Consider the following 23,744-nt stretch of genomic DNA (forward strand, 5'->3'; position numbering starts at 1 on the left):
GTGACCTGATGGATATAACCACCTACCACATCTCCTGGGGCTCTAGCCTGACATTAGACATAGAAACTTGAATATTCTCTGTCTTCAAGAGCAAACCTGACAAACTTGGGGTTAACAGCAGAAAGAAGGCAAAGCATCGTGTACTTTTCCTGTCTACACAATACCCAGATGGCATCAATCTGGTATCCCCGAGAAATCCCTTGATAAATTGCAACATACGAGCAGATTGAGACAGTGGGCTTGCATAAAATCTGATGTGCATTTAGAAGGAGAAGAATATCTCAGTTTCCTGAAAATAGTCATTATTTTCAAACAGTTCATCACACAGTATTCATGAAATGCACTTGGTTTGTATGTGTATGTGTGCTTTTCTCTCCTAATCCTGTCGATTGCACTGTATTTTAAAGTCAGATGAAAGGAAGAACAAGCAAACAGGGTTTTTTCCAAGGCTTTGATGTCACTAATGTTCTGTCAACTGGCTTATTAAACCATACACTCTTAGTACTCTAAGCAAAAGCTTGAGTGCTTTACAAGGTGTCTAAAAATATACTGTGATCCTTAAAAGTATGATCATACTTATCGGACAAGACACTAAATAAAAGATGATGCTCAAGACCTCTTTTATATTTTATTCACCTCTACATATAAGTTTAATCAGAGCGGCAGAATTTTACATTCAGTCATAGTCTGTTAGGGAAGTCTTGTGGAGTCTGGAGGTGAGTTTTTTGCACTCTGTGTTTTAAAAACAGTTTAAACAACACCATCCAGCTAATTTCCAACACCGAGCAATCTGGAATGAAAATGACACTGAGAGAAGAAATTGCTTGCAACAATATTTTGTTGCAATAGAATACAACAATCCCACAAAGGAACAGGGGGATCTGTGATAAGTGTTGAGCTCACAAGACTTATACATAGTGCAAAGCAGCTAAAAATCTGTGTTGAATCCCAAGCCTAAAGTGGCCTGTTGCCCTGATGACAGTGACTCCATTCTTTCCCTGCAAAGAAGTTTCCTTGCTACTCCTATTCCCTGAGGGCTCCTATACTTGTCCAACCCTTTCAGAATTCCTGAATTCATTCCATGACATTAGAACTGACTGAAGAGAAGTTGTAAAAAATGTGACCAATTGGCCACATTTTTAGCTGGTGCAACCTACCTTCTCTTATGGGTGTGACTCAATAAAGATTTGTCTCTAGGCTTTCTTTTGTAAGAAATATAATTATATTGAGCCCTGAGAAACTTTGTAAACTACTTACTCATAGAATCACAGGATGGTTTAGTTTGAAAAGACCTTAAAGATCATTTATTTCCAAACCCCTGCCATGGGCAGGGACACCCCTTAGGTCCTCGTTCCTGCAACTCATAAAGTGAGAATGCAGTGCTATTCCCCAGTTTTTGACTTAGAATGTCTTTTAAAATAATTACTCCAAATTTGGAGAAGGTTTTGTATTGAACTTCTGGGTCTGTTGACATTAGCACTGACTGATTTTGGCTTCTTTGGGACCAGAATATTTTGCTTGGTTTCTTTTCCAACTAAACAGAAAATGTTTCCTTAGTATTTGTTCTATTACTTTATCTCAGATATGTTTTTTTCTTTTTGCTGCTGAGTAGCATTCCCAATAAAACTGGGTCACATGAGTAACAAGAGGGAGCTTCAGAAGACGAGTAGCTCTTGCTCTTTCCCTGCTTTCTGTTTGGTACTTTAAGCCTCTGCAGAGCTTTTAATCCCAGATCTCTGGATGGGATTCAACAGGCTTAGCAACAAAACATAAAAGCTTACCAAAAGTACCCCAGAAAGGACTGCATTCTGTCTGCCTTTTTCCTAGCTGATCGTTTATTCTTCTTGCTTTCATATCTATCATTTTTAATTACTTTTCCTCATTTTTGAAAGCCATATACCCTTGCTTTGCATTTCAAAAAAAATCACCTGGCTTCATAAACCCATGCAGTCATGCTGAATGGGGAATCTGCATTTCTACTTCCAAAGGCAGCCTCCAGGTCAGCACATGAAAATTCTGAGGTCAAAATGTTGCCAGTAATGAGATCTCAGTATTTCAAAAGTTCACATAGCTCTTTGTACAATGCAGGAGAATCCCTCTGTTTCCTCTGGTGCTGTTTCATGTTAATTTGGAAGCTGCAAACCAGCATGAAACATTTCAAATAAAACATCAGTTCATCTTGGATCCTAATTTATAGCTTTTGCAGAGTGCTGGGGTTGAAGCTGTTGAATTCTTAAGAATGAGAAAAAGACAGTATGTGAACCTAAGGAGCAGCAGAGAAATGAGAAGTGAGTTAATTGCAAATGTTCCAAATAAATATTTTACATGGAGACAGGATCAATTTTTTTATGCTTTACACTTCCATTATAAAAGGTGCAATTAATAATGATTTGTTTTATTAATATTTTTCCTCCTTCCCTCCCTTTTCCAAAGGATGCCTGATATTGTAGGTATAAATTAAAACGAATGAAACTTGTTTGCCTTTTTCTGATAGCCCTTGGATCAACTGAGGTGGTAAATTCATTCCAGTTCTGCAATACATGTTCTGGCAGAAGGAGGGGATCTGGAAGTGCTCATCACTGCAAACAGAGAAAGTTTTACATTTTAACACCCAGAAATTCTTCACCAAGTCCTTGAGGAAAAGTTGACACCAACAGTCCAACAGACCTCTAGTTGGAGGTTCCACAAATAGTAAATCCTGATCACCTGGAAGCCTGGATACTTTCATGACAGAACAGCTTATTTTAAAGTTTGGACCACTTATTTTCATCTTTCCTTCCTCATTTATGCTCCAAAGCTTTGGAGTATCAATGAGCAAGAAGTAGAGAGCAAAGGGGTTATGAGAAAAATTCTCATGCATCTTAAGCCAAACAAGATGTGGGCATCATGCAAATAATGTAAATTTAAGAAGTCTCATTTTACACAGGCATTGATGTCTACAGTTTGTGAGGGGACAAACATGAAGGTTAACAAATGTTAGTGTTAAAAAAAGAGGGGGAGTTGAGCACAAGATTTTCTTTCCAACTTCAGAAACATTTCCTTGAAAGCCAGATTCTTAGTGGCTGGCCTCTCATTCTGGGCTGTTCTAAAGTATGAGAACCCTTTTTGTTTTAAAACACTTCTTAAATTATTTTAGAATACTTATTGTGGCTCTATATGTGCCACCTTTATCATTTGTTCACAAAACATGTTTATTGCGTGTCTATAGTCCAAGGCCCTAGAGATTAGAGAAGCAGGGATCCTCTCTGAGCTGAGCCCAAGTTCTGAACCTTTAGAGTTTTTTCTGTTAATGTTTGCATCTATCTGAAAATGCTGACAAACTGGACTTCCAAACCTTCAGAAACAACCCAGAGATGCAAAAAATGTGATTTTCTCCCTGCTTTCTACTCCTTTAAACAAACCCAGCAGGGTATATCAGATGTAGATTGAGGATTAAGTTATAATTACAATCAATATCTTTTCCATGCTCCATTCTCCAAATAATATATATTTCAGTCAGTGCACTTTGGGGATTTATCTCTGTGAGGCCTGTTTCTGCCCAAATCAGTGTGTCTTTCCCTTTGATATTCCCACAGTGTTCACATATACCCTCAAACATACACAGCCCTGGGTAATATGTCTCCAATGCGATGAAATCAATGGGAACACAGCCTTTTTTGCCTGACAGTATTGTCAGGGTGTATTATCTGGTTTAGGCTGTGGCTTCAGTTCATAGCAGTCGTCAGTTAAATTTCCCTTTCTGAAGCTGAGCAAAGTGTGGTAATGTCACAGCCACAGGCGACTGCCGCTCACAGGACGGTTTACCGGTGGAGCTTAGCCTCCTGGCTTGTCACAGTGTATATATCTCAGGGTCTTCTTTTCCTTCCTACTCAGAGATTTCCAAGAATGTTGCCTGGAGCAGTCATGGGATGCAAAAAAAGAGAGATTTTTGTTCTGCACTTAGCAACATTACCACACTTCACACTCAGTTTCTGATAAGGGGAAATTTAACTGACTGCTCTGAACTAGATATACCAGATAATACACTCTGACAGTGCTGTGGATAAAGGCTGGCAAACCTACTAATTTATATTTCATTATCCCTGCACTTGGCTTAATCTGTTATCTCTTACTAAACGTTAGCAAGCTCACAAAGAGCTGCACTGAACAGCAGAAAATGGAACCACAAACACCTCTTGAACACAGGGTGGCTTCTGTGCCAGAGGGTAGATGGGGCATTTCGGCTACCCAACCCTCCCAAAAGTGAACCCACAGCACTGATGCACGGCCAGCTCTTTAAACCAAGGTTTGTATCCCCATACAACCACCTGTCTGTCAATGCAGAGTGGGATTTTTCCTTCCCTGGGTCTCTGAAGGGGCGTTTGTTCCATCTGTAGGTGTTCAAGATAGAGGTTCATCGGAAGAGCTGTGGTTGTCAACACAGCCCACAACTCCTGCTATTTCAGAAGTGGGTGATATACACAGATCAAAATGCTCCCTTGATTTCCAGTCTCCAAGGAATGGCAATATGAGTTAGAGCAGGTGGTGATCAAGTTTTAGTCTCCTCAAGGTTGAAATTAAAAGTTCATCATTCTGCACGGCCTAACCTGCTGTGTTAGTTGTCCATTTTTTTTCCTGATGCAATGAGCAAGAATAACTCCAAGAGCCATTTTCAAATTAATATCCACAGAAGAATATTGAGTATATGTAATAGCTGATTATCTGTAGGAGATAACTTCTTCTGTCACTGAGTGAAGGTAGATCAAGGAACCAAACAAAAGAAAATGTCATTAAAAGACAAAGTTTGCTTAATTACCCAAGAGAAAACCTTCAGGAGAAGGTTCAACAGCTGCTGTGTTGGTTTAAGGACTTGGTTATCACTTACCTGCAGTGAATCTATGGTCATGATACTGAGCCAAAACCAGGAGAGATAAATTTTCTCTGTAACTGACATGAAGCAAGTCTTTCAGCATGACATAAAGGGAGATCATAAACCCAAAATGCCCTTTTCCTCCCCTGGGAAAAGTGTATTTTATTGCTCCACAGTCAAGTATTCCACTTTATCTCTTGCCCAACATGGTTGGAATCTTCTTCCTTCCTTCCTTCCTTCCTTCCTTCCTTCCTTCCTTCCTTCCTTCCTTCCTTCCTTCCTTCCTTCCTTCCTTCCTTCCTTCCTTCCTTCCTTCCTTCCTTCCTTCCTTTCCTTCCTTTCCTTCCTTTCCTTCCTTTCCTTCCTTTCCTTCCTTTCCTTCCTTTCCTTCCTTTCCTTCCTTTCCTTCCTTTCCTTCCTTTCCTTCCTTTCCTTCCTTTCCTTCCTTTCCTTCCTTTCCTTCCTTTCCTTCCTTTCCTTCCTTTCCTTCCTTTCCTTCCTTCCTTCCTTTCCTTCCTTTCCTTCCTTTCCTTCCTTTCCTTCCTTTCCTTCCTTTCCTTCCTTTCCTTCCTTTCCTTCCTTTCCTTCCTTTCCTTCCTTCCTTTCCTTCCTTCCTTTCCTTCCTTCCTTTCCTTCCTTCCTTTCCTTCCTTCCTTTCCTTCCTTCCTTTCCTTCCTTCCTTTCCTTCCTTTCCTTCCTTTCCTTCCTTTCCTTCCTTTCCTTCCTTTCCTTCCTTTCCTTCCTTTCCTTCCTTTCCTTCCTTTCCTTCCTTTCCTTCCTTTCCTTCCTTTCCTTCCTTTCCTTCCTTTCCTTCCTTTCCTTCCTTTCCTTCCTTCCTTTCCTTCCTTCCTTTCCTTCCTTCCTTTCCTTCCTTCCTTTCCTTCCTTCCTTTCCTTCCTTCCTTTCCTTCCTTCCTTTCCTTCCTTTCCTTCCTTTCCTTCCTTTCCTTCCTTTCCTTCCTTTCCTTCCTTTCCTTCCTTCCTTCCTTTCCTTCCTTTCCTTCCTTTCCTTCCTTTACTTCCTTTCCTTCCTTCCTTTCCTTCCTCCCTTCCTTTCCTCCCTCCCTTCCTTTCCTCCCTTCCTCCCTTCCTCCCTTCCTCCCTTCCTCCCTTCCTCCCTCCCTTCCCTCCCTTCCCTTCCCTCCCTCCCTCTGTCTCTCTTTCTTTCTCTAATTTCCTTCTCTCTCTTCCCTCTTACCTCTTACATCTTACTTATCCAAAATTCACCATGTCCTTATGCTAGAAATTCAGGGACTAACACTGACTTCCATTCCAAGTGCATAATTTATGAATAAAGCTCTGTAAGTTTTGTGGACTATCTGACTTTTGTCATTCCTTTTTGACCACAAGGATCTCTTGGGTGCTCCCTTGCCCTTAAGGGTGGGATGCCACAGCATGACTGTAGGGATAGAAAGTATCTGAACAGGAAAAGTCATCATGCATTTAAGATGGATTGCAGTCTTGAGGTCCTTCTCAACAAGCCATGGGAAAGAGATGCTGAAGGCCACTTCAGGACCCTGGTATCATTCTTATATCAAATGTTATAAGACACTTGGGAGGTCTGAGAAGATATTTTCTTCTAAATAAAATTTTAAATACATGTAGGTCATGAAATTTATACTTCTTTGTAACAAAGAGTTGATTTTGATGAATTTCCTTAAGTTTCAAAAGAGAGTTCTAAAATGTTAAAATGTTCCATTCTAAGCTGCATAAACAGAACAATTATTTTTCCTGTGTGAGATAAATATTTGCTTTGAAATTTAGAAAAAAAATTGCTTAATGTTTTGATCAGAGCTCTCAATTTGTAATGTAAAAAATTGGCTTTGTCTGGAGTGGAAAGAACACAATGACACTAAATTCTTCAGAGACTGGACAAATATTTTCTTTATTTGAAATAATAGGAGTAGTGAAATAAAACATGTAGGTAGAAAAATGATGGAAATTCTTATGGACCCATCTCTTTCCACCACAGTTAGGTACACGTGGGATATTTCTGTGTGTGACTGGTATGTGTGAGAATATTTGCATCTGTTCTTATTTCTTCAGTTCACCTTCCTTATATTCAGTCCTTTCCACAACACAATAGCCTGCATGCTGTTATTTGTACAGCACATTTGCTTTACAAAAGCCTCAATATTTATTTTATTTCTTTACTTTCAGGGCCACCGTTTGTGCCACTTTGTGATGCTTTAGCATCAAAAGGGACTTTCATAATTTTTTCCGTATTTTCCATCAGACACTGTTGTCTGTACCTACTTCATCAGATATCACTGTGATCTCCTTTAAAGATTGTCAGGTATATTTTACCTGTATTTAAAATAGATTTTAATTTTTAACCTCAAGAAAGCCCAAAATGAGATTTCAGATCTAAATTAGTCTTTTTCTTCACATTCTTTGATTTCTAACATTGACAGTCTTCACCATTCAGCTTTTAAAATCCATCAAAACACTTAAACTGATTTGGCTTTGCATCATCTTAAATTACAGAAGTGGCTTTGTTTTGATTTTTCATGACTTACTGACTACAGAATCAAATATTTTTATGTTAGGATCTTGCTTTCTAGCACTTTTAACACACAAAAATGCATACTTCCTCCTACTTAGCTGCTCTTTTTTGTCTGGATCAGCATTCAATAAACATATTGTGAGGTACTAATACTGGCTAGATGAAATTTGGCTTTTCCTTTTAAACAAAAGCCTCTCTGAGGTAAGCACTGTGCTTAAAAAACAGACTCTGTAATACAACATGCAACAATGTTTTTTTTTTTTTTAATTTAAAACTTTGTCAGAGTTTAGATCCAATTTAAAGGGGAAGTAATGTTACATATCCTACCCATCAGCTAGGTGTGACTCTTTTGTAAGGTAGGAAAGAGTCTTTTTCCCCTTCCTGACTGTATTTTTAGTTTTATCATTTTTGTTCCTCCCTCCATCTGAAACAGGAACATCTCTAGAAAGACGATAACTTAGTTGGAATATGAAATCAGTAATTTCTGCTTAAGAAACAGAACCTAGTAACATTAAGGAAGAAAGAGAAAATGGGTGTTAGATTTTGCATGTCTATGTTTAGGATGCAAGCTGAATTCTTTTTATGTTGAGAGACGATTGAATGTGAAGACTCCAGGATTGCTTTTTTGATTTTTTTTTAATCATTCTGTTAATCTGTTGCTAACCCATGTTATATTAATTTGTTTAGTATTTCTAAAAAACGTCTGACATATGGAGAATATGGTCTTGGGCATACATATGCCAGCCTAAGGAATAGGTGATGTGGGTTCTCTTGCTGGCTTGGATATATATGTCCTGGATGTCATAAGTCAAGTGGTTTGCTGTTTCTATACCTGTTTATAAAATGGGGTAGCCAGTCACATCCTCACAAGGGTAGATCAAGAGAGATAAATTTTATAATGATGCTGAACACCACTGGACAGGGAGTAAAGGTGGCTTTGAGCTCCACGCTGTCAATTAGGATCACCCCGGGGCTTGTCTAAATAACGTATGGCTTTTGGAGTTGTTGTGACATTAATGAGCTCTGACGCTGCCCCATTTCTGGCCTCCCTTCAACACTCCTGGCCCATCTTCCTTTCCATCAGCTGAGGATGGACACAGGGATGAAGCCAAGCTTTTTGTCATTTGTCGTGGTGTTTGCTCCACGTTTGATAGGGCTCCTTGCTGAGGAGTTAACAGGGTCATCTTAAAACTCAGCCACCTGTGATCTGTGTCCCTTAGACAGTTGTTAGAATAAAGATTTGGAACAAAACCCCACAAATCCATGGCCCCAAATGCCACAGAACTTCCTCTTATTAGAAAGAAACTTACCACAGATCACAGAGGATGCTCTGACACCTTATAGCAAAGTTAAGAGAAGGAACAAAACACTCAGAGCCATAATATGATCCTGGCAAACAGAAGTCCAAGACTTTATTTGATATCCAAGGTTTTGTGCCAAACCTCTCTGATGAGGAATATTTTTAGATCAAAATTAGGACAATTTTCCAGAGCACGAACAAAGGCTAACTAAAGAAAATTCCTCATTCACCCTAAATCTAATGATGAGTTTAAAGTCTAAAGTTTAATTCTGGGAGAGGACAAAAGTAGTAAAATGGGTTCACAGCAGAAATAGATTTTTCAATATTATAGTACAGAGAAAATGTAAATATTAAGAAGATGGTGAAGAAGAAGAATGGTGATATCTCGAATAAGAAATATATTTGGGATATAATAATTTTTGCTTAATACTTAAATACTTCAACTTAGATTCTTCAATACTCAAATACTCAATTTTTTTCTACTGAAAAACTATCAAGAAGTGTTAGTTTTCTTTTTAGCCAAAAGAATACCCGACTGAAACCTGGCCTTGCAGTATCTTTTTTGAGATACAGCAACAGTTAGGAATCAACTTCATAACTGTGCCTCTGTGTATATGAGCCTCTACTCATCCCAAATTCCTCTAATATTCAGGGGTAACCACTCCTTACTCTCTCTTATTGAGTCACAGACCCATAGAATGGTTTTAGATGTCAGGAACCTTAAAGCTCATCCAGTTCCGTCACCCCCCTGCCATGGGAAGGGGTACCTTCTACTAGACCACGTTCCTCCAAGCCCTGTCCCACCTGGCCTTAGACACTTCCAGGGATGGGGCAGCCACAGCTTCTCTGGACAACCTGTGCCAGGACCTCACCACCCTCTAGGTAAAGAATTTCCTCTTAATATTGAATTTAAATCTCTCCTCTCTTATTTTAAAAATAATTTCCCCTAATCAATATCTGCCCATGTACAAATTTGCTCTCCTCATTTTATATGCTCTCTAAAGTGACTGCACTTTGTTTAAAAATATTTAAATATCCAGGACTCTGTGTCCTGGTGTTTGGAGGATCACTTGAGAGGTGGGACAGCTGCATTTCAGTCTGTGCTCAGTGCATGTTTGATTATTTATGCAGAGAGAAATGGCACCACCAGGAATGACAGAAAGCATTCCACCTCAGGGTATGTTCCACACTGATCATGGAGACACTCCCTTACCAACTGAAAGATAAAGGATTAATCCCCTCTGTGCATAAAAGAGGAACTGAAATGATTTTTCACATCCAAAGCGAATGTCCTAACTTCTTGTTTGTTCAGTAGAAAAGGATGGTTTACTTCTATGGCAATGATGTGAATCAGACTTGTTTATGACTTTTTTCTTTTTTTACATATGCCTAAAATTAAATTTTGCAGCAGATGAACAGTAATTTTATTTTTTTTTTCTTAAAATACAGTGAAATCTTGAATGAAATGGAATCGCTATTTTTTCTTCTTATTCCTGGTCTGTTACTAAGGCCGGATCAATTACAATTACTGCCAAAATTAAAGCAGTGATCAATCCTTTGTTTCCAAATGAAAGAACAAAAATAAGCAAACTTGAAACAAAAAACAGACTCACAGTGTATAAAAGGAAAGGAAGGGTCATTAAAGGATATGAAAGTTAAGAAGACATAGTCTACTTGCAAAGATGGGAAAATGATCTTTGGTGGTGGTTTTTGCTTAGATTTTGGAAGCAGACAGTTATATTTGTGAGGGGGAGAGATAAATCCCGGAACAACCGAGACATTTCAGTGGGGACTTCAGCTGTGTAGGTGGATGGGATGGAGTAAATCATTCACACACTTTATAGAGATGTCCACCCTGTGTGTTTGAGCTCAGTGACAACAGGACTGTAATCCCCCATATGAAGCTGTGTCAGGGGAGGTTTAGATTGGACATTAGGAAAAGGTTCTTCACCCAGAGGGTGGATGGGCACTGAAGAGTTTCCCCAGGGAAGTGGTCACAAGTACCAAGCCTGCCGAAGTTCAAGAAGTGTTTGAACAATGTTCTTAGGGGCAGGGTGGGATTGTTGTGGTGTCCTTGTCAGGGCCAGGAGTTGGACTTCTGGGTTCCTTCCAACTCAGGATGGTCTATTCCGTGATCCTAGAATTCTATGCTATAGAAGATGAATGGTGTCAGGGAGGTCCTGCAGGCAAAGGTGAAGAGGTTTTTTTGGCAGTCCCATCATTCTTTCCACACAGACAATTCAGGAATAACTCATAGTCTCAGTCTCTGAATATAAGTCCAAGATTCACACAATATTGATTCCCTAAGACTTACATTGTCTAAAATCTTTTTTCAGTCCCTCCCACTCCATAATTGTGCTGACTAGTACTTACTCCCTTAACTTTCAGCTTGACAACAAAATAGGAACTTGCTGGTGATGGTGGGTGTTCATCTGACCTATTTTAGGTGTCTGTGTGAGCTCAATTCCACTCAGTTGTGGAAATGCTTATTTCTTGCCATTGATCACAAAGACGGCCTAGGACTACCAGCTCACCTCCAAGCATTTACAGCTGAAGAGAAGGATTCCATTTAAATATGCTTTTCATGCTAATCTGAGAGTCATGGATAAGATCTCCACTGCAAAGCAACAAAATTTTAAGCTTAGCTTTTGGATTTCTCCCCTCTAATTTCTGATAGATGGTCATTCAGCTTCAGATGGCAGCATCCAGGGCTCCTCGGGGCATTATTCAGGGCCCATTACCTTTTGAGCTCTAATGATACCCTGCCAACAGCAATCCTCTATGTATGCCATTTATTCCATTACACTAAACAGGGGTAATTTGGTAAATTGAGTGTTTAAGTAGCCTAAAGGTAAATATTTTTTTTTCTCTTTTGCAAAATGATGATGTTCCCTTTGGCTTCAGTAGATTCTTGGTTTTGGAAGGGCTTATATTCATTTGCCTTTAATTGTTCTTAAAAGTGAAAGGTTAAATAATGCCAAAGAGAAAAAGGCTAAATCAAGCTCTGAAACAAATGTTAAATAAAACCAAAATCATGCAATCTGTAAATTTGAATCTACTTTTTATTTCAGATGCAGCTCTGGGTAACTTCATCCTCCCTGCTCTTTTTACCCAGCAACTAACCTGTCAGTGCTAAAACACCACGGGTAACTATAATATATTATCTTAATTACTAATTAAGGCCAGATTATAACTTTTTTTTTTTTTTTTTTTTACAAAATAAAAGCTAGAAGTGATTTTTTGATTAAAGTCTCTAAATAAAAACAAACTGAGTGTCTCAGTGTGAGTGACCTTTTTAATTTGGGCTACTGGAATTTAGTTAAATGAACAAATTCTTTGGTGCTCACCATGCTAGTGAAATGTTTTGAGTGTCGGTGACAATGTTGAGCTCTTTGTGTTCTCTACAGTTTGTTAGGTAAAAGAATGAGGAAAAAATTTAATGTCATAGACATCATGAAGTGTCCAAAACAGTCTACTGAGACAGTCTCATCTTCAGTTAACTTGAGCAATTAATTTTATACTGAAATGTAAATTAATTTGTAATTTTTTTTCCCAAGGGGAAAAAAAAAAGTTGTTTTTGCAAAGTAAGTTAATTACATCCCTTGAGTCTGTCCTGGTGTTTACCTCTTCCTACTCTTACAAAGTTGCATGCAGTTTAGGGGAGGAGTTTCTTCCAAAATCCAAATATTCCCAGTTTTCAAATGAGTTTCTGTAAACTACAGAAGTAAGAGGAAGCATGGAGTTGGATGGTTGACTCTTTAGAAATTTCTCTGCTGAAACAGATACTAGTTGCTAAGCTTAGGTCAGAAATCTGGCTTCCAGAAAGCTAAAATTCAGTAAAAATGATATCAAGCATCAGGTGCCGATGCAAATAATAGTGAAAGCAGTATCAGGATATTGCTCAATGTCTTTTCATTTAGGCTAAAATAAAAAGGGCCTTAAAATACCTAAAGGAAAAATTTCCTCTTCGTCACACCCCTTTTCTGGAGTATTATGCAATGACCAAAAACCATAAAGACTCTATCTCATTTATCTTTATACAGTCTCTCCCACCAATAAGTTATTTGTTTAGGAAAGCCTTAGAGCCACAGACCACAATTAACTGTTGGATCAGGCCCACCAGAAAGCCATGGCCCACAATCCAACCACCTCAAGAAACATTTTGAATTTCCCCAAGTCTCTGAGGAGGCAGAGGTTTTATTTTTCATAGACTCTACTGTGACATGTGTGTTAATCCTAAAAAGGACAGTGCTTTTTGATATTCTGTCATGAGAATAGATAGCCAAGAGCTCGGAGGTGAATGGAGCTTTGGGCTAACAGGGATTTACTCCAGAATAAACACTGGCCTGCTGGTTGCTGCCAGGCCTTATTGCCCTTAGTGAGGGTCACTGAGCCCTGGGCTAAAGGAAATCAGAAAGGTCAGACTCATCCCACTTAATGACAGCTACAGAGAAATTGAACTAACCAAAAGTCTGATTGAGGTTTTTGTCAATGGGGAGGTAAAAGCACCTCCCAAAGATCACTCACTTTTCCTTAGGACAAAGGCTAATACCCTTTGGAGAGACTTATCCCACTCCAGTTTGGAATCATAGAATCCTTAAGGTTGGAAAGGACTTCCAAGATCATCAAGCCCAATCTTTGACTAAATGCCACTGTGCCCACTCAATCATATCACGAAGTGCCCTGTAAACCTATTTTTTTAACATTTTCAGGGATAGTGGCTCCACCACTTCCCTGGGGAGACTGTTCCAAAGCTTAATTTCTCTCCCAGTAAACAAATTTTCCTAATATCCAGCCAATTTCTACCAAGGGAGTCTACAGAAGTAATAGTATCAAAGGATCATTTAGGTTGCAACAGATCTCCGAGTCTAACCATTAATTCAATACCACTGTGTTCAACATTAAACCACATCCCCAAGTGCCACATCCACACCCTTTTGAGCAATTCCAGGGATGGTAACTGCCCCTTCACTGGTGCCTAGTCCCTGGTTCCCTGGTGCCTTCGTGCTTATTCCAGTGTCTGACCACCCTTTCAGTGAAGGATTTTTTCCTAATAGCTAATCTAAACCTCCCCTGGCACAACATAGGGCCATTTCTTCTCATTTTGGAGAGACAAGATTGTATTTTTTTATTGGCTCAAGCAAGACTTGTCCCATTCTTTCCCTAACTGGCCCAAAGCAGTCCAGCTTGCTGTTTAACCATTTGAGAACATGGTAGTGTCCCTAAGCACAGGATAAACTCTCCCAAAAAGGTGTGAGAAGGAGCACCCAAGGCATGTGTATACTGGCAGGGCTGTGTGGATGCTCTCCTCCATCCCAGGCTGCAGATCACACTCGCCTGACTTGTGCTCCAGCAGCCAGAGCCTTATTTTCTTGTATGCTAAATACACTCCTTTTTAAAGGCAGACACTCAGATTTAAAGAGATTGCTATGATTAATATTTTAACTCATGGTAGAGAGGGAAGCAAGGGTTGAGATACTGGAAAAGCATTCTGATAAGAATGTCTTTTTCCATCAATTTTGAACTTTTTGTCCTTTCAGCAGTTGAAATGTGTGATGTGAGTACATTTATGTACAAAGAGGATGAAGCAGGGGCAAGATGTAATTAGTCATACAACATGTAGTGTACTCTCTACATTAAAATGTGTTTTCCTCTTTGCACAAAAAAAAAAAAAATCATTCACATGGAAATAGAATAGATCCCTGTGGTGATTAAAAACTCCAGTAGAAAGATACATATTTAATGAATAGATAGCATAGATAAAGGGGAAGAATGCATTTACAGTAGAAAGCAGCTAGAAGGACTGTGTAGCCTTTATTGCAGTGCAGAATCAGCTGGAAACACGGGCTTATTAAGTTGTTTAAGTACACAGGCAAGGGATTTAGGAAGGAGGATGGCAAAGCTGAGGATATGTGAGTATAAACAGCATGTGGTATTTTAGGTGCAACTACAGCTTGACTGGAAAATGACACTGGTTGAATTCACACTCAACTCTTGCTCCAGGAAGAAACTCAGAGTATAAAAGGAGATGAATTATGGTCCTTGGTGCTGGTTTGTCAGTCTTATCAAGTAATCAGGTTGTCTGATCTACACTAATCAAAGTAAAAGTAAGAAGTGCACTGTTTTCTGGATCTTGTTGAATAAATTAGATGCAGCCCAGGCATGAGATAAAATAATCCCTGTTTTCAAGGTGTAGTCATATGGATACATGCTTAAATACAATAGTAAAACCTTAAATTTGTTATAAGGAGTTTCAAGAAACATCTGGGGGACACGGTTTAGTGCTGGACTTGGCAGTGCTGGGTTTACTTTGTCTTGGTGACCTTAGAGGGCTTTCCAACCTTAGTGATTCTCCTATGATTCTATGAGGTCCCACACCCTCTCATGTCCTCCTTAGCATTGGGAGAAGCTGGGATCAAGCCAGGACCTAAGTTTAGCCATCTGAATGGACCTATAGATGTGAGTTAGCTGTTCTCACCTCTCTTGAGCATCAGCAGAGAAGCTGACTTTAACTGAGCAATATATTTGACCTGTTTTAGACTTTGGGACTCGTAAATTTCTCCTTGGAAATGCTTATTTCTCTCTTTTACCTTTAAAGGGAAGGCAGGCAACAGATGACTCTTGGTGAAATGAATCCCATCCCACATCTCTCAACAGCCCAGATCCTGTTGGATGCCATCAGCAGCCGGCAGGCAACAGCAACCCTGCAAGAAAGATGGTTGAGAAATAGAAACTGGTAGAGAGCCAGGAAATATCAAATGGAAAATTAGTTCATTAGAAAAGGAGAGGCACAAGGTAACACAAGGGTCTCTTTCTTGTTTCCCGTAGGAAAAAAACAAGAAAACAACTTTTCCATAAAGAAAAGGTCTTTATTTCTCCTAAACCATTGCTCTGAAAAAACTGAACACTGAATTAATAGGTTCAGGAGTTTAGGATGTTTAATTTGAAAAACCCACTATGAAACTGAGAAAAATAAGCAACAGTTTTGTCCAAAAATTTTAAAATAAGCACTATTGAATTTTTTCTGTCTGCCCTAAAGCCAGTGGGACTTTTCTTCTGGGATGTTTCTTCTGTCTTCTGACCCCCCAATCCCTTACTTTTGCAGACATTTTTACAGTGAGTAGAAGAACTAAAATTATAATCTGAGGAAGACAGACTAAATAATAAATGTGCTCACATTTGGGGATCATTTCAGGTGTTCTCTAAAGCTCTGTGAAGCAGTGTGGGTAAATAGAGTTGGTATTAGTTGGTTATAATTAATCCCAGTAGTTTTAAGGCAGAATCTTCCTGCTCCAGGGGTTCAGAGAAGGAGATAGGTAGAAAGGCAGGGAGGGATTCTCTGGAAAGTGAACGGATGTAACAAATCAGTTTATTCAATCCTGGCAACGTCTGATGATTTGTTTCTTTCTGACTGAGACCTCAGAGCTGCACTCTGCCGAAGAAATTAGCATTTTTTCCAGCTGTGCTTTTGCCCTGGAAATGCACAAAATACAAGTCCTAAGCCCCTTGAAGGAAAGACTACTCAATAGAAACAGAAATAAAACAACAGATATGCTTTTTTTCCTCTTAGTTTTCCTGCATTTATTCAAATAATTTCCCAAAGTAAAATAGTGATTCAGAATGATAATTTTTAAATGCTTAATCAATAAACAAAGTCTCCTACTTTGCATCAGGCAGTTGTAAAGGACCCAACTAATTGAGAATAGATAACAAGTGACATACTAAAAAAATACAATTAATGCATGAAAAGAAATCCAGAGCTCCTTGCAGTTGAAGTCTATTTTGAAAATGCTCCAAAGGTGTAGCTCCCAAGGACATTCCTACTTTCTTTTGCCCATTGTCATTCTTATAGCCCATTCTTTTGCCCATATCCTTCTTATAGCCCATTGTCAGCAGAGCAGATAAAAGAAGTAAAAGTAGATGAGATACACCTCACCTAAAAATCAGATAAATCCTAGAGTTCTCTAGTTTCCATCTACAGTCCTTGGAAAATAAACTTGAAGAGAAATTCATCCTGTCTTTCAGTAGATGTGTAAGAAGATATTTCTGCTCTTGAAGTGTCTCTGTAAGGAGTTACCTTTTCTTCCAAGTGAGCTGGGAGTCAGGTGTAAAATGCACAGTTGGTTCTAGACAAGGACAAGAAGAAAGGGAAAAGAATCACATGATGGAATAATCTTCAGTATATTTGGATTTTCCTGAAACCATTCCAACAGCCCAGTATAAAACAAACCCAACAAAAAAACCTAGAGAAAATCAATGTTGCATGTCATGTGGTCTAAGAACTGGTCTTTGTGAGGAAAGAGGAAAATGGATGTTTCAGAATAATACAAAAAATGAACAGACAGCTGGGTGAATTTGAAACATAACAGTAAATATTTAGTAAGACAGTGGATCAATGAAAAAAATAGAAGCGAGAGAATGCTGCAGAAACAAGATCAGCTGCAGTCATATATCTGTAAAAGAATGTTTCTGTGAACAGTAGGGAGAAACACTAGGTCAAAATAACAAAAAATAAGGCTTATTTAATGAAAGTAATTAAATTGTTGTAAGTTTTTATTTAATAAGCAAACTAATATTAACATATTTCTCAAAAAATGCAACAACTAAACACAAAAAAAAAGATTGGAAAACAGAAGAACTTGAGAAAAAAACATAGGTATAAAATGGCTTTCTGAAAGGGTTATTGTATTTTCTGATTCTTATTTGTATGAAAGACCTTTTTAGGACATGTGGTGCCACCTTCTAATAATATATAACTTCTCCTTTGGCTATGGAGATACTCTTAATGATGAGTGTGGAATGGACATTGAAATTTCAGTGCTTGAAAGGCAGAATAGCAGATCCACACTCCCATGATGTGCCTTCACTTGCAGTTCTGAGAACTGAGAAGAAAGATATTTGTTAATGAGGTTTAAAGCACCAGGGCTGTGTCCTGTAGGACACCTTTGGTGCCTACGGCCTTTATCTATGGAGTCACCATGAGAAATGGTTTTATTTTTCTCCCAACAAATTCCCTTTCATATTCCAGCGGAGGCATGCTATTGATCATTGCATGTCTTGTCTCACAGTTTGAAAAATTGGCTATTTAGGTGGAAAATCCTGCAGGAAAACAAGCATTTCTTCCAATTCATTTACTCAAGGCACTGTCACAATAGGCCCTAATACAGGACAGATAAAGGAAGGCATTTTTAATTAGGTTGCGACAAAGGATTTAATATTTTTTTTAAGAATTAATATGGGTCATTTAGTAGTAACTTGTCTGAGGGGCTTGTACATTAAAGCATCAGATAGCTGGGAAATTTTTGGTACAAATTAAAAGTTGGTCCTGCCAGTACAACAAGACGCTAAACGAGTTGTGTCAGCTCTGGATACGCACAGGTCTACACGCATCAATGCCCATCTGCCGTGCAGGAAAAACCTGCTACACTACATACCCAGTCTTGTTAAACTTGAGACTTGTTCAGAAGAACTATGGCATTAAAGGGAGGATATCGTGAAACTTACTGTCAAATAATGCCTTCCTTTCTTATGTCATTTTGCCAGCGGCTTCTTGGTAGCTCTCCACCTTGGACCTATCTTTCCAATGTATTGGAGAGGATATTGAATCTGTCAGTGCATATGCAGTTATTTTAGGGTAACTAATTGCAGACAGCTCATCCAGCTGGACAGCCAAAGCAATAATATTAAAGATTAATGCTCCAGTTCAGCAAAAAACATGGGCATGTGCATATCCCTGTGGCTTCACTGAGACACTTAGGGGAAGGCTTGTTGAACTAAATATATTACTACAACAGAGCCTTAAAAATTATGAATTCACATCCCAGATGCCATGAAAACAGTTCTGAGAAATCCGAAAAAATTACTGAATCTGACTAACCCAGGTTTAAACTTCTAAATAATGCTATAAAATACAATAATCATAGAATCATAGAATAGTTTGAGCTGTAAGGGACCTTTAAAAATCATCTAGTCCAACGACCTGCATTGAGCAGGACATATTCAAATAGATCAAGTTTCTTATAACTCCACCCAACTTGACATTGAATGGTTTCAGGGATGGAGTATCTACCACCTCTCTGGCAGTACTGATCCTGGAACAGACCCTTGAGAAAAAAAATTGCTTGTCCCTTATCTCCATCTGGACACTGAGCCACTGACATCCTGGATGCCACAATCCAGTCAGTTCCCCATGCACTTAAGAGTCAATCCCTCAAATTCAGTTTAGAGAGAAGGGTGTCATGGTCAAAGGCCATAGAGAAGTGCAGGTAGATGGTGTTCACAGCTCTTCCTTTGATCATTGGTGTGCTCACTCCATCATACAAGGCCACAAAGGTGGTCAGGTAGGTCTTGCCTTAGATGGAGCCCTGTCGACTCTCTGAAATAACCTCCCTGCCCTCCATATTCCCTAGCATGGCTTCTAGGAGGATCCATTCCAAATCTTCCCAGGCACAGAGGTGAAGATGATAGGTTGACAGTTCCCAGAGTCTTCCTTCCCACCTTTTGTAAAAATGACAGTGGTGTTTCTCTTTATTCAGTCACTGGACGCTTCACTTGACTGCCATGATTTGTCAGATATGATGAAGAGTGGCTTGACAATTACATCACTGACTCCCTTAATGCTTGGGGATGCATCTCATCTAGTTCCATAGACCTGTGTAGGTTCTGGCTCCTTAGGCGAACCTGGTCTTCTCTTACAGGGGGAGGGATGTTGATCCCACAGTTCCTATCCTACTCCCTGCCCACTCAAAAGGTGTGGGAAGAGGTAGTGTTAGTGAAGAATGAAGCAAAAATCTTTCTCAGTACCTCAGCCTTCCCTTCATCCATGTTATCAGTTTGCCTTCCTTGCTTTTCAGGGAGGACATTTTCTTTGACCTTCCTGTTCTGGCTGACAAACCTGTAGAAGCCCTTCCTGTTACACTTTGCATTTTATCCTGTTCATTGCCTGTGCTGCCCATGTTGATGTAGAGGCTTCAGCTGGGCTGTTGGCTTTTTCAGTGTCTTAGAGGAATACCCTTTAGTTCCTTTTATGTATTTCACTTGTTAAATGCTAACAATGTAACAAAAATAAATGATGATAATATTATTAAAATATAACAAAAATAATACAGAGTTCCTATTGCTGGAGCTCTCTTTCTTGGAAACGATCAGGTTATGATAAACTAGATTAATTTGGGCCTGAAAATTTACTCCCAGTGTGGGAATCCTTCCGTTTTTCCTCTCACATGATTTCAGCTATATGAAAATGGGATGACAAATCTCACATATCTCTCTATAGCCAAAAGAAATGAATAGAAACCTCAAGGGGGCAACACATTCCATTTATTTTAGGATGCACTGAATTGTACTTTGGATGTTCCTGGTTCTTTTTGTCATCTGCAAGGGTCAAGACTAACTGCCCGCTTTTGGATTTCAAATGTTGGGTGCACTGAATGCTATCTTACAGGTTCACTGCCTTCTACTGGAATTTTTTTCTATCACTTTAATACATCTCATATATATGTGCAGTAGAAAAACATAGAAATAACTATGCTAAATAAGTCTCTCCATCAACACCATTCCACCCAACTCATGCCAAGATGGGTGGAAATATAAATGACAGCAATGTTTGGCCTGCCACTGACACCTATCCACACATAAACAGTCACAGTTAGATGAGATGCTTCACAGTTTCTCTGAATATTTAATTAGTACAAAAACTTGGTTTCTTTGAGCTCCATCAAAAATAAAATTAAAAAGCCTAACTTCATTTACCTCGCGTTGACAACAATGAACATTAGAACTTCCCCCAGTGCCGCAGGTTTAGCTCTGTGGCTAATGCTGAGATGTTGGCAATCAGAAAAGACTTGGGGCTAATCACACTTCTTTATCACCACAGGGATAAACTTAAGTGACAGACAGGCATGGGGTAATTACTTTTAATAGTTTCCCATTGCTCTGGCTGATGACACAGTGCTAAAAAACCATGCTCCCCCCCCTCAATAAACCAGAATTTCACTTCCGTGGCACTACATCTTTATCATCGCTTCGTTACTTCAGGGGAGCTGTGTTCTATAAAATGCCTTTCCCTGTGGCTTAAAGTAAAGATTTTTTAAATAAATTAATACAGTTTATGTTGGGCATCTACCACTTGAAGGGCTAATGATTATTGACTACCCTCCAGCAGACATCAGGGAGTCTAGCCTCAGGCCCTTCCCGCTCGCCCCAAACATGCCGAATGTTAACACATGTTTCTAGATCCTGGCTGGGATTGGACACAAACAAGGCAGTCAGAATGGACCATTTAGTGTACAAGCCAAGATGACAGATCTCTGCTTAATACAAGGAAGACAAAAATTCGTATCTTATTGAAAAAGGCAGAAGAGCCCCGGGTGCTTTCGCTTTGTGATTCTGCAGCAAAAAGTGGGTTGTGTCAATATAAGTCTATGTCACCCGCTCGCAGCTGCCACACTGAATTGACCCTGCTAGCTGCAGACAGAAAGGCCTTCCATTTCCAAATTCTCTCTAATGCTCATCTGCGAGAGTGAGCATGAGGTGGGAAAAAACCAAGTTACTCCTAAGTATGGGAGAGAAAAACAAAACAAAACAAAAATGTCTTAATGCTGTGAGACTCTCCCTGCTCACTGTTTCTAATGAAACACTAGGAAAAAAAATTATCATCTGAAGGCATATCTGAGGATGCTCTGACAACGTGAGCTTTATGTTTTGTAAATCATGGTCTTGTAATTCCTTGTAAGACTCCAGATCCTCTTCAGATAGAACAGCAGAGCATTAAATATTCTTGTAACGCTCACCAGAGCTTAATTACTAAAAGTTGAAACATCTTTTAAACTCTGTGGTTTTTTTTGTTTTGGTTTTTTTTTTTTTTTTTTAATTCCCTGGGTACTCCCCAAAGGAAAGCTAGAAAAAAAGTTGAAGAATGTGCACAATAACTATTAGTCAAGACCATGTTTCCAAGGGGAGCAAAAGAAGATAATTTTGAAACTAAAAATATGGTATTTCTTTATACCATTATAGTTTAAAATGATAGCATTCACTGATGTGTCTGTTTCTCATGTGTATATTTTACTAAGCTCAGATATTCACACTAGTTAAAAGATTCAACTGAAAACAAACAAAAAAAAAATTACAAAGAGAAAAGTTCCCAAGTTTCCTAAAAAAAAAAAAATATATATATATATATATATATATATATATATATATAAAGAGAGAAATCTTTAAGTAGGAAACACAGAATTCTATTGATTTATGGAGAAATATGATAATTTAGGGAAGCTGAAGATAGGGCTAAAATTATAGAACTATGTCAAATATGTTTTTTATGGCCCTGCTCAAAGTCCATGAAAAGGTACCAAGAAAAGGCTTTCTTTACCTCATTTCAGCCTACATTCAGGTGAGTCATAATATAAGTAAACACAGGCAGTAGAAAGAGAGCATATACTGTTAGCAGAAGATACAAATTTGCTCCTTTCTGTGTTGTAGTGGGGAACTAGTCAAGCTTTCATCAGCTCTTTATGTGAATTTATTATGAAGCACTGGATAGTCCAACTCAATAACCTGACTTGTAAATACACCTCACCTGACTGTGAAATCTTCAGAAGTGGCGGGGTCCTGTATGAATATCTGAGAGGAAAAATGGATCTCACCTAAATGTAACCCCCTGAAGGCAGCAGTCTAATCTAACCAGCTGTCTGTGTTTTTTCTGTATGAAAGAGAGAGAGAATCATAAAGGCTGGAAAAGACCTTCAAGATCTTGAGGAAGCCATTCACTGGTCTTGCAATGGCTTTCCAAAATCCTGTGGAAACTCTTCTTTTTCATAGGCTTCCCAGAGAAGCTGTGGCTGCCCCATCCCTGGAAGCGTCCAAGGCTAGGCTGAATGGGGCTTGGAGCAACCTGCAATAGTGGGAGATGTTCCTGCCCATGGAGGGGATGGAACAAGATTAACTTTAAGGTCCTTCCAACCCAACCCATGATTCCATGATTCTGTGTAGTTTGCTATTTCTGACTGCTTTAACCCACCTGTGAATTCATAAATCCTTAAGATCAGTACCAAGTCCATTCTCTTGCTCTGCAGCCTGATGGTGAGATCTGGTCATATCCAAACTGCAAAACTTATCTACACTGCTCCTTATCCCAAGATAAATCAGAGTTTCTCAACAAAAACCTGCTCTGGGACTGTTTATGTTTTAAATTCCACTTCTGAAATGCTTGGAAGAGTGTTAAATGACTGGATGTAAAAGTGAAGATTTGAGCTGTGTGGCAGTTTGGACAAAATTTAATGAAGAAAAGTCCCATTATTTCTCTCCTGCTCCAAGAAGATCCCTTAGGAAAAAAAGTTTCAATTCAGTTTCAGTTGTACACACATAACACCAGCTTTCAAAAAAGTGTTCTAATTAATGTAATTTATTATCAGCAATAGAGAAGACTTCCAATATGTCACCATGATTTTCATAAAACATTAAATTTTTTGTCTATTACAGAAGAGTCTGAAGAGTTACATGATCTCACAAAAAGTTTTTAATAGTTCCATACATAAAAAAGCATAATTTAGTCAAAAGAAAGATAATTAGGATATTTTTGGATGGGGTCTGGAACCTTATTCTTAGGGTGTCCACATATTCCAATGCTTTTGAAAAAGGAAACTGATTTAGGAGAGCATACAGTCTGGGCTGACATAGTTTGCTTTAGTTTCTTTTAGTTCTGAGGGGAGAAGGATGTGGAAAATATGGATATTACTTTTTTGATTTCATAATGTTGAGATGTTTTTTAAAAGTGGCTGATTTAACTGGAAATTACTAAGAGCTGTACTATGTAACTGTGAATATCACATGTCATTGCAGTGATTGCCAGAGAGCTACCCCAGCTACCCCAGCTGCTACCTAATGTCAATGAAATCTGTTATTTAAGGTTGACTTTGCTCATAAATAAATATGTGGGTCTTAAAAAGAGTGACGACAACAATGTGATGCAGTTTATGAGGCCTTACTTCATAGCTCTGCTCTCTGACATGCAGAAAAATTGGATAATAAATCAGAATTTGTAAGGTGAATTTGGAGTCACAAACAATACACAAACAAGTGTATTATTTTCTG

General features: G+C 38.8%; 1 long non-coding RNA gene across 2 annotated transcripts; it reads left to right on the top strand.

Moving 5' to 3' along the window:
- Window positions 1-9,421: 9,421 nt before the first annotated feature.
- Window positions 9,422-22,316, top strand: LOC137471980 (uncharacterized). 2 transcript variants are annotated; one of them, XR_010997940.1, is made up of 4 exons: window positions 9,422-9,536; window positions 11,726-11,800; window positions 15,312-15,449; window positions 22,134-22,316. It is a non-coding gene; the product is annotated as an uncharacterized lncRNA (long non-coding RNA). The 2 variants fall into 2 exon arrangements; XR_010997939.1 differs by lacking the exon at window positions 11,726-11,800 and having other exon boundaries at window positions 9,428-9,536; window positions 15,253-15,449.
- The last annotated feature ends 1,428 nt before the right edge of the window (window positions 22,317-23,744 follow it).

This window comes from Anomalospiza imberbis, chromosome 3 (genome assembly GCF_031753505.1).
Source record: "Anomalospiza imberbis isolate Cuckoo-Finch-1a 21T00152 chromosome 3, ASM3175350v1, whole genome shotgun sequence".
Taxonomy (NCBI): Eukaryota; Metazoa; Chordata; class Aves; order Passeriformes; family Viduidae; genus Anomalospiza; species Anomalospiza imberbis.